The following is a 10,140-nucleotide window of genomic DNA, read 5'->3' as shown; positions in this document are numbered from 1 at the left end:
TGGCTTCCCCGAAAATTTTAGATGAACAAAAAGTTCAGGTTTAAAAAAAGATACTCTGAAAACCAGTGTTCTGGATGGACTCTGTGATCTCTGCCCTATTTTATGACTCTATCAGTCCATTGGCTATGGGAAGAATGGGCAGTGGAAGAAACTGCCTCTATTTGGAAGCCTAATTGTTCCACAGAGATACTGGATTAGTGTGGGGCAGGTGTAGATAAGGGGAATTAGAGTAAGTGATTAAAGGACTTGATGCACGGAGTCTGGTGGAGGGAGTGGGGCTTGATAACGTGGGGGAATTTCATGTTAAGCTCTGAAGCCCTACAGTTGGATGGCAGCCAGAGGAGACTGGTATATATCAAGTAGGCAGAAGTGGACAAAGGATGGCCGGGAGGGGGTGAGGGTTAAAGGGTTGTCCTCCATGTGCACTGGAGAGGTGTTTAGAGAAACAGTGGAGGATGACAGCTGTGCTCAAGGATTTTGGTTTCAACATGTAAAATATTAAAATTGCCCAGAAGAAAGTTGACAGAATTTACCTCTTTCCGGGGGGGGGGGGTTGATACCTGAACTTATAAAAATTTCCTGGCACTTTTTTAGTGTTAAAACTATATTTTTTTCCCCTGAGTTTTCAGTAGAAAGAGAGGTTGGCAGTAGTAATGCAAAGACTGAGCTGGCTGTGAGAGGCTTTTTTTCCCCTCCAGCCCTGTTTTTTTTTTTGTTTTTTAGTTGAAGTATAGTTAATTTACAATGTTGTGTTAGTTTCGAGTGTATGGCAGAGTGATTCATATATATATATATATATATATATATATATATATACACACACACACATATATATATTTTTTTCAGATTCTTTTCCTTTATAGGTTATTACAAGATATTGAGTATAGTTTCGTGTACTATGCAGAAGGTCCTTGTTTACCTATTTACTATATAGTAGAGTGTATATATTAATCCCAAACTTCTAATTTATCTCCCTTCCCCCCCACCCTCTGCTATCCCCCTTGGTAGCCATAAGTTTGTTTCCTATGTCTTTGAGTCTATTTCTGTTTTGTAAGTAAGTTCATTTATATCATTTTTTTAAGATTCCACCTATAAGTGATAGCATATGATATTTGTCTTTCTCTGTCTGACTTACTTCACTTAATATGATAATCTCTAGGTCCACCCACGTCGCTGCAAATGGCATTATTTCATTCTTTATTATGGCTGAGTAATATTTCATTGTATATATACTACATCTTCTTTATCCATTCTTCTGTTGATGGACATTCAGTTTACTTCCATGTCTTGGCTATTATGAGTAGTGCTGCAGTGAACATTGGGGTGCATGTATCTTTTTGAATTAGAATTTTCTCCAGGTATTTGCCCAGGAGTGGAATTGCAGGATCATATGGTAACTCTATTTTTTTGTTTTTTAAGGAACCTCCATACTGTTCTGCATAGTGGCTGCACCAATTTATATTCCCACCAACAGTGTAGGAGGGTTCCTTATTCTCCACATCCTCTCCAGCATTTATTATTTGTAGACTTATTAATGATGGCCATTCTGACTGGTGTGAGGTAATACCTCATCATAGTTTTCGTTTGTATTTCTCTAATAATTAGCGATATTGAGCATTTTTTCATGTGCCTATTGGCCATCTGTATGTCTTCTTTGGGGAAATATCTATTTAGGTCTTCTACCCATTTTTTGATTGGGTTGTTTGGTTTTTGATATTAATCTGTATGAGCTGTTTGTGTATCTTGGAAATTAATCCCTTGTTGGTAGCATTGCTTGCAAATATTTTCTCCCAGTCCATAGGTTGTCTTTTCGTCTTGTTTATCATTTCCTTTGCTGTGCAAAACGTTTTAAGTTTAATTAGGTCCATTTGCTTATTTTTGTTTTTATTTCCTTTACCTTAGGAAATGGATCAAAAAATATTGCTGTGATTTATATCAGAGTGTTCTGCCTATATTTTCCTCAAGGAGTTTTATAGAATCTGGTCTTACATTTAGGTCTTGAATCCATTTTGAGTTTATTTTTGTATATGGTGTTAGAGAATGTTCTAATTTCATTCTTTTACATGTAGCTGTCCAGTTTTCCCAGCACCACTTACTGGGGAGACTGTCTTTTCTCCATTGTATATTCTTGCCTCCTTTGGCATAGATTAATTGACCCTAATTGTATGGGTTTAGTTTTGTGCTTTCATTTTTTAATTTATTTTTTTAAACATCTTTATTGGGTATAATTGTTTTGCAGTGGTGTGTTAGTTTCTGCTGTATAACAAAATGAATCAGCTATACGAATACATATATCCCCATATCCCCTCCCTCTTACGTCTCCCACCCACCCTGCCTATCCCACCCCTCTAGCTGGACACAAAGCACTGAGCTAATCTCCCTGTGTTATGTGGCTGCTTCCCACTAGCTATCTATTTTACATTTGGTAGTGTAAATGTCACTCTCTCACTTCGTCCTAGCTTACCCTTCCCCCTCCCTGTGTCCTCAAGTCCATTCTCTACATCTGCATCTTTATTCCTGTCCTGCCCCTAGGGTCTTCAGAACCATTTATTTTTCTTAGATTCCATATATATGTGTTAGCATACAGTATTTGTTTTTCTCTTTCTGACTTACTTCACTTTGTATGACAGACTCTAGGTCCATCCCCCTCACTATAAATAACTCAGTTTCATTTCTTTTTATGGCTGAGTAATATTCCATTGTATATATGTGCCACATCTTCTTTATTCATTCATCTGTCAGTGGACACTTAGGTTGCTTCCATGTCTGGCTATTGTAAATAGAGCTGCAATGATCACTGTGGTACGTGACTCTTTTTGAATTATGGTTTTCTCAGGGTATATGCCCAGTAGTGGGATTGCTGGGTCGTATGGTAGTTCTATTTTTAGTTTTTTAAGGAACTTCCATACTGTTCTCCATAGTGGTTGTATCAATTTACATTCCCACCAATAGTGCAAGAGGGTTCCCTTTTCTCCACACCCTCTCCAGCATTTATTGTTTGTAGATTTTTTGATGATGGCCATTCTGACCGGTGTGAGGTGATACCTCATTGTAGTTTTGATTTGCATTTCTCTAATGATTAGTGATGTTGAGCATCCTTTCATGTGTTTGTTGGCAATCTGTATATCTTCTTTGGAGAAATGTCTGTTTAGGTCTTCTGCCCATTTTTGGATTGGGTTGATTTTTTTTTTTTTTTTGATATTGAGCTGCATGAGCTGCTTGTAAATTTTGGAGATTAATCCTATGTCAGTTGCTTCATTTGCAAATATTTTCTCCCATTCTGAGGGTTGTCTTTTTGTTCTGCTTATGGTTTCCTTTGGTGTGCAAAAGCTTTTAAGTTTCATTAGGTCCATTTGTTTATTTTTGTTTTTATTTCCATTTTTCTGGGAGGTGGGTCAAAAAGCATCTTGCTGTGATTTATGTCATAGAGTGTTCTGCCTATGTTTTCCTCTAAGAGTTTTATAGTGTCTGGCCTTACCTTTAGGTCTTTAACCCATTTTGAGTTTATTTTTGTGTATGGTGTTAGGGAGTGTTCTAATTTCATTCTTTTTACATGTAGCTGTCCAGTTTTCCCAGCCCACTTATTGAAGAGGCTATCTTCTCTCCACTGTATATTCTTACCTCCTTTATCAAAGGTAAGGTGACCATATGTGTGTGGGTTTATCTGTGGGCTTTGTATCGTGTTCCATTGATCTATATTTCTGTTTTTGTGCCAGTACCATACTGTCTTGATTCCTGTAGCTTTGTAGCATAGTCTGAAGTCTGGGAGCCTGATTCTTCTAGCTCTGTTTTTCTTTCTCAGGATTGCTTTGGTTATTCGGGGTCTTTTGTGTTTCCATACAAATTGTGAAATTTTTTTGTTCTAGTTCTGTGAAAAATGCCCTTGGTAGTTTGAGAGGGATTGCATTGAATCTGTAGATTGCTTTGGGTAGTATAGCCATTTTCACAATGTTGATTCTTCCAATCCAAGAACATGGTATATCTCTCCATCTGTTTGTATCATCTTTAATTTCTTTCATCAGTGTCTTACAGTTTTCTGCATACAGGTCTTTTGTCTCCTTAGGTAGGTTTATTCCTAGGTATTTTATTCTTTTTGTTGCAATGGTAAATGGGAGTGTTTCCTTAATTTCTCTTTCAGATTTTTCATCATTAGTGTATAGGAATGCAAGAGATTTCTGTGCAATAATTTTGTATCCTGGTACTTTACCAAATTCATTGATTAGCTCTAGTAGTTTTCTGGTAACATCTTTAGGATTCTCTATGTTTAGTATCATGTCATCTGCAAACAGTGATGGTTTTACTTCTTTTCCGATTTGGATTCCTTTTATTTCTTTTTCTTTGATTGCTGTGGCTAAAACTTCCAATACTATGTTGAATAATAGTGGTGAGAGTGGGCAACCTTGTCTTTTTCCTAATCTTAGTGGAAATGGTTTCAGTTTTTCACCATTGAGAATGATGTTGGCTCTGGTTTTGTTATATATGGCCTTTATTATGTTTTTATTTTTATTTTATTTTTTGAAGACACAAAACTTAATTTAATAGAAATTTCGTTTGTCGTTCTTACATTCTCAGTATGAGCCAAGCTAGAACCTGCTGCGCCACTCGGAAGTGGCCCAGTCTTGGGGGCAGGGGCGAAAGGAGAGAGGGAGGTCAGAGCTCAGGCCTTAGGAGCCCCATTCTTTCTCAGTGCTGGGGAGCTGGTGATGTCACCCTCTTCTCCTACCCCCCTGTGGGATCCAGGAAGGAGAGCAGATGGAACCTTGGGCCTCGGGCATCTCCTCCACACCACACCCCACCCCGAGTCCCCAAGTTGGAGGGGAACTAAGGGATCTGGGGAGATAAGGGGACAACAGAAAGCAAAGATGTCAAATCAAGAACGATGAAGGCCAGGGTTGAGGGCTGAAGGAGATTCAGAAACAAAACATCAGTTAAAAAAAACAAACAAACAAAAAAAAGGGAGGGTGGGAAACAAAACAAAATCCACCCCAAATTGGAACCTGCCTGAAAAAAAAGGAAAGTTCTCCAGTCTCATAGAGACATTATTTTGCACGGTGCATGGCCGGCTCTGTGGCTGGAGCACTCAGGCCTCAGTCCAGCCCTGGAGGCGGCAGTGTGGCCCCTGCAACTCACCCTTGGCCTGGCCAGCGACAGCGTCTTCCTTCTCGTCCTCCACTTTCTCATCCTCCTCCTCCCTCCTCCTCCTTTAGCCTCTGCTCTTCATCTTGCTTGTCCTTCATTTGTTTTTCTGCTACCTTCATGACACCCCATGTCTCATTGCCAAACTCCTCAGCATATGCCTCATTGTTGGTGATGAGGAAGTTGTCAAAGATGGTGCCAGACTTGACCTGCCTGGAGATCAGAGATCCAAGCCCAGTACAGCAAAGTTTTCATAGGCATAGATGTTGCTATCAGGGGAGTACTCAGGGTTGTCGATCTCTGGGTGGATCCAAATGCCCTTGTAATCTGGGTTGTCAATCTGCCAGGGCTTCCACTCCCCCTTGGACTCTGGGTTCTGAATCACTGTTGGTTCCCATTCTCCATCCATCTCTCCATCCCAGTCCTCGGGCTTCTTAGCATCAGGGTCAGGAATGTGCTCAGGCTTGTCCCAGTCCTCAGGCTTGGAGTCTGTAGGGTCATCAGTCTTGGCTCACTCGTCCCAGTCTCCAGGCTTTGCAGCATCAGGATCCTTTATCTTCTTGGGGGGCAAGAAATCCCAATCATCCTCCGAGGAGCCTGACTCCACCTGGCTGTTGTCAGTCTTTAGCTCACAGGTATTATCAGGCCACACAACCAGCATGTAAAGGTGTGTGAATTCATCGTCTTTGCAACGGATATCCTTGTTGATCAGCACGTTCTTGCCCTTGTAGTTGAAGATGACATGAACCTTCTTGGTGCCAGGGCCACAGATGTCCGGGCCAAACATGATGTTGTATTCGGAGTCTCCACGCATGTCTCTCTGGTCCAGACCATCTGGAAATAGCTTCAAGTAGCCACCCCCACAGTCGATGTTCCGTTCGCGTTTCACAGTGAACTGCACCACCAGTGTATGACCCTTATTGCTGAAGGGCTCGAATCTGGCCAACACAGTGTAAGACCGGGCACCCTGGCTTGTCTGCAGCCCTTTATCTTTCTCCTGGTCACCATAGAACTTGCCGGAACTGAGAACGAATTTGCCAAAATCCGATTGTGTTTGGATTCGATCCAGCACTCAGTCCACCCGTTTCCATCCAGAAACTGCTCCTTGAAGTAAATGGCGGGTTCAGCGGTGGCCAGGCCAAGAAGGCGGAGCAACAGCAGCATGGGCAGCAGCATGGCAGGCCGAGGGGGTTGTGGTGCGTGGGCCCTTTAAGTCGCTTTTTGAGCAGTAGCTCTGCAGTAGGGACTGGCCTTTATTATGTTGAGGTAAGTTCCCTCTATGCCTACTGTCCGGAGGGTTTTTATCATAAATGGGTGTTGAATTTTGTTGAAAGCTTTTTCTGCATCTATTGAGATGATCATATGGTTTCTATACTTCAATTTCTTAGTATGGTTTATCACATTGATTGATTTTCATATATTGAAGAATCCTTGCATTCCTGGGATAAACCCCACTTGATCATGGTGTATGATCCTTTTAATGTGCTGTTGGATTCTGTTTGCTAGTATTTTGTTGAGGATATTTCCATCTATGTTCATCAGTGATATTGGCCTGTAGTTTTCTTTCTTTGTAACATCTTTGTCTGGTTTTGGCATCAGGGTGATGGTGGCCTCGTAGAATGAGTTTGGGAGTATTTCTCCCTCTGCTATATTTTGGAAGAGTTTGAGAAGGATAGGTGATAGCTGTTCTCTAAGTGTTTGATAGAATTTGCCTGTGAAGCCATCTGGTCCTGGGCTTTTGTTTGCTGGAAGGTTTTTAATCACAGTTTCAATCTCAGTGCTTGTGATTGGTCTGTTTATATTCTCTATTTCTTCCTGGTTCAGTCTCGGAAGGTTGTACATTTCTAAGAATTTGTCCATTTCTTCCAGGTTTTCCATTTTATTGGCATAGAGTTGCTTGTAGTAATCTCTCATGATCCTTTGTATTTCTGCAGTGTCAGTTATTACTTCTCCTTTTTCATTTCTAATTCTATTGATCTGAGTCTTCTTCCTTTTTTTCTTGATGAGTCTGGCTAATGGTTTATCAATTTTGTTTATCTTCTCAAAGAACAAGCTTTTAGTTTTATTGATCTTTGTTATCATTTCCTTCATTTCTCTTTCATTTTTTCTGATCTGATCTTTATGATTTCTTTCCTTCTGCTAAATTTGGGGTTTTTCTGTTCTTCCTTCTCTAATTGCTTTAGGTGTAAGGTTAGGTTGTTTATTTGAGGTGTTTCTTGAGGTAGGATTGTATTGCTATAAACTTCCCTCTTAGAACTGCTTTTGCTGCATCCCATAAGCTTTGGGTCATTGTGTTTTCATTATCATTTGTTTCTAGGTATTTTTTGATTTCCTCCTTGATTTCTTCAGTGATCTCTTGGTTATTTAGTAGTGTATTGTTTAGCCTCCATGCATTTGTATTTTTTACAGAATTTTTTCCTGTAATTGATATCTAGTCTCATAGCATTGTGGTCGGAAAAGATGCTTGATATGATTTCAATTTTCTTAAATTTATCAAGGCTTGATTTGTGACCCAGGATATGATTTATCCTGGAGAATGTTCCATGATCACGTAAGAAGAAAGTGTATTCTGTTGTTTTGGATGGAATGTCCTATAAATATCAATTAAGTCCATCTTGTTTAATGTATCATTTAAAGCTTGTGTTTCCTTATTTATTTTTGTTTTGGATGATCTGTCCATTGGTGAAAATGGGGTGTTAAAGTCCACTACTATGATTGTGTTACTGTTGATTTCCCTTTTTATGGCTGTTAACATTTGCCTTATGTATTGAGGTGCTCCTATGTTGGGTGCATAAATATTTACAATTGTTATATCTTCTTCTTGGATTGATCCCATGATCATTATGTCGTGTCCTTCTTTGTCTCTTGTCATAGTCTTTATTTTAAAGCCTATTTTGTCTGATACAAGAATTGCTACTCCAGCTTTCTTATGATTTCCATTTGCATGGAATATCTTTTGCCATCCCCTCACTTTCAATCTGTATGTGTCCCTAGGTCTGAAGTGGGTCTCTTGCAGACAGCATATATATGGGTCTTGTTTCTGTATTTATTCAGTCAGTCTATGTCTTTTGGTTGGAGCATTTAATCCATTTACATTCAAGGTAATTATCGATATGTATGTTCCTATTACCATTTTCTTAATTGTTTTGGGTTTGTTATTGTAGGTCTTTTCCTTCTCTTGTGTTTCCTGTCTAGAGAAGTTTCTTAGCATTTGTTTTAAAGCTGGTTTGGTGGTGCTGAATTCTCTTAGCTTTTGCTTCTCTGTAAAGGTTTTAATTTCTCTGTAGAATCTGAATGGGATCCTTGCTGGGTAGAGTAATCTTGATTGTAGGTTTATCCCTTTCATCACTTTAAATATGTCCTGCCACACCCTCCTGGCTTGTAGAGTTTCTGCTGAGAAATCATCTGTTAACCTTATGGGGATTCCCTTGTATGTTATTTGTTGCTTTTCCCTTGCTGCTTTTAATACTTTTTCTTTGTATTTAATTGTTGATAGTTTGATTAATATGTGTCTTGGCATGCTTCTCCTTGGATTTATCCTGTGTGGGAGTGTCTGAGCTTCCTGGACTTGATTGACTTATTTCCTTTCCCATGTTAGGGAAGTTTTCAACTATAACCTCTTCAAATATTTTCTCAGTCCCTTTCTTTTTCTCTTCTTCTTCTGGGACCCCTATAATTTGAATGTTGGTGCATTTAATGTTGTTGCAGTTGTCTCTGAGACTGTCCTCAATTCTTTTTTCTTTATCCTGCTCTGTGTTAGTTATTTCCAGTATTTTATAGTCCAAGTCACTTACTGTTCTTCTGCCTCAGTTATTCTGCTATTGATTCCTTCTAGAGAATTTTTAATTTCATTTATTGTGTTGTTCATCGTTGCTTGTTTGCTCTTTAGTTCTTCTAGGTCCTTATTAAACATTTCTTGTATTTTCTCCATTGTATTTCCAAGATTTTGTGTCATCTTTACTATCATTACTCTGAATTCTTTTTCAGGTAGACTGCCTATTTCCTCTTCATTTGTTTGGTATGGTGGGTTTTTACTTTGCTCCTTCACCTTCTGTGTTTTTCTCTGTCTCCTCATTTTGCTTAACTTACTGCCTTTGAGGTCTCCTTTTCACAGGCTGTAGGTTCGTAGTTCCCATTGTTTTTGGTGTCTGCCCCCAGTGGGTAAGATTGGTTCAGTGGGTTGTGTAGGCTTCCTGGTGGAGGGGACTAGTGGATGTGTTCTGGTGGATGAGGCTGGATCTTGTGTTTCTGGTGGGGCGGACCACATCCAGTGGTGTGTTTTGGGGTGTCTGTAAACTTAATATGACTTTAAGCAGCCTCTCTTCTAATGGGTGGAGTTGTGTTCCTGTCTTGCTAGTTGTTTGGCATGGGTTTTCCAGCACTGTTGCTTGCTGGTTTTTGAGTGGAGCTGGGTCTTAGCGTTGAGATGGAGATCTCTGCCAGAGTTTTCACCGTTTGATATTACATGTGGCCAGGAGGTCTCTGGTGGACCAATGTTCTGAACTTGGCTCTCTCACCTAAGAGGCTCAGGCCTGATACCTGGCTGCAGCATGAAGACCCTGTCAGCCACATGGCTCAGAAGAAAAGAGAGGAAAAAAAAGAAATAATAAAATAAAATAAAGTTATTAAAATAAAAAATTAAAAAATATTTTATTAAAAATAAAAAAGTAATAAAGAAAAGAAAGAAGAGAGCAACGAAACCAATGAACAAATCCACCAATGATAACAAGAGCTAAAAACTAGACTAAAAAAAACAAACAAATCCCAAAAATCCCCCAAAACAAACGGACAGACAGAACCCTAGGACAAATGGTAAAAGCAAAGCTATACAGACAAAATCACACAAAGACGCATACACATACACACTCACAAAAAGAGAAAAAGGAAAAAAAAACATATATATTAAAAAAAAGGAAGAAAGCAACCAAATCAATAAACAAATCTACCAATGATAATAAGCTGTAAATACTAAACTAAGATAAACATAAAACCAGAAACAAATTA

The 10,140-nt window shown here is 39.3% G+C and overlaps 1 pseudogene; it reads right to left on the bottom strand.

Moving 5' to 3' along the window:
• Positions 1–4,758: 4,758 nt before the first annotated feature.
• LOC132440375 (calreticulin pseudogene) lies at positions 4,759–6,312 on the bottom strand (annotated as a pseudogene).
• Between the last annotated feature and the right edge of the window lie 3,828 nt (positions 6,313–10,140).

The sequence above is a fragment of the Delphinus delphis genome, chromosome 17 (assembly GCF_949987515.2).
Source record: "Delphinus delphis chromosome 17, mDelDel1.2, whole genome shotgun sequence".
In the NCBI taxonomy this organism is placed as follows: domain Eukaryota; kingdom Metazoa; phylum Chordata; class Mammalia; order Artiodactyla; family Delphinidae; genus Delphinus; species Delphinus delphis.
The sequence above is the reverse complement of the archived record's forward strand: the minus strand, read 5'-3'. Positions and strand labels throughout refer to the sequence as shown.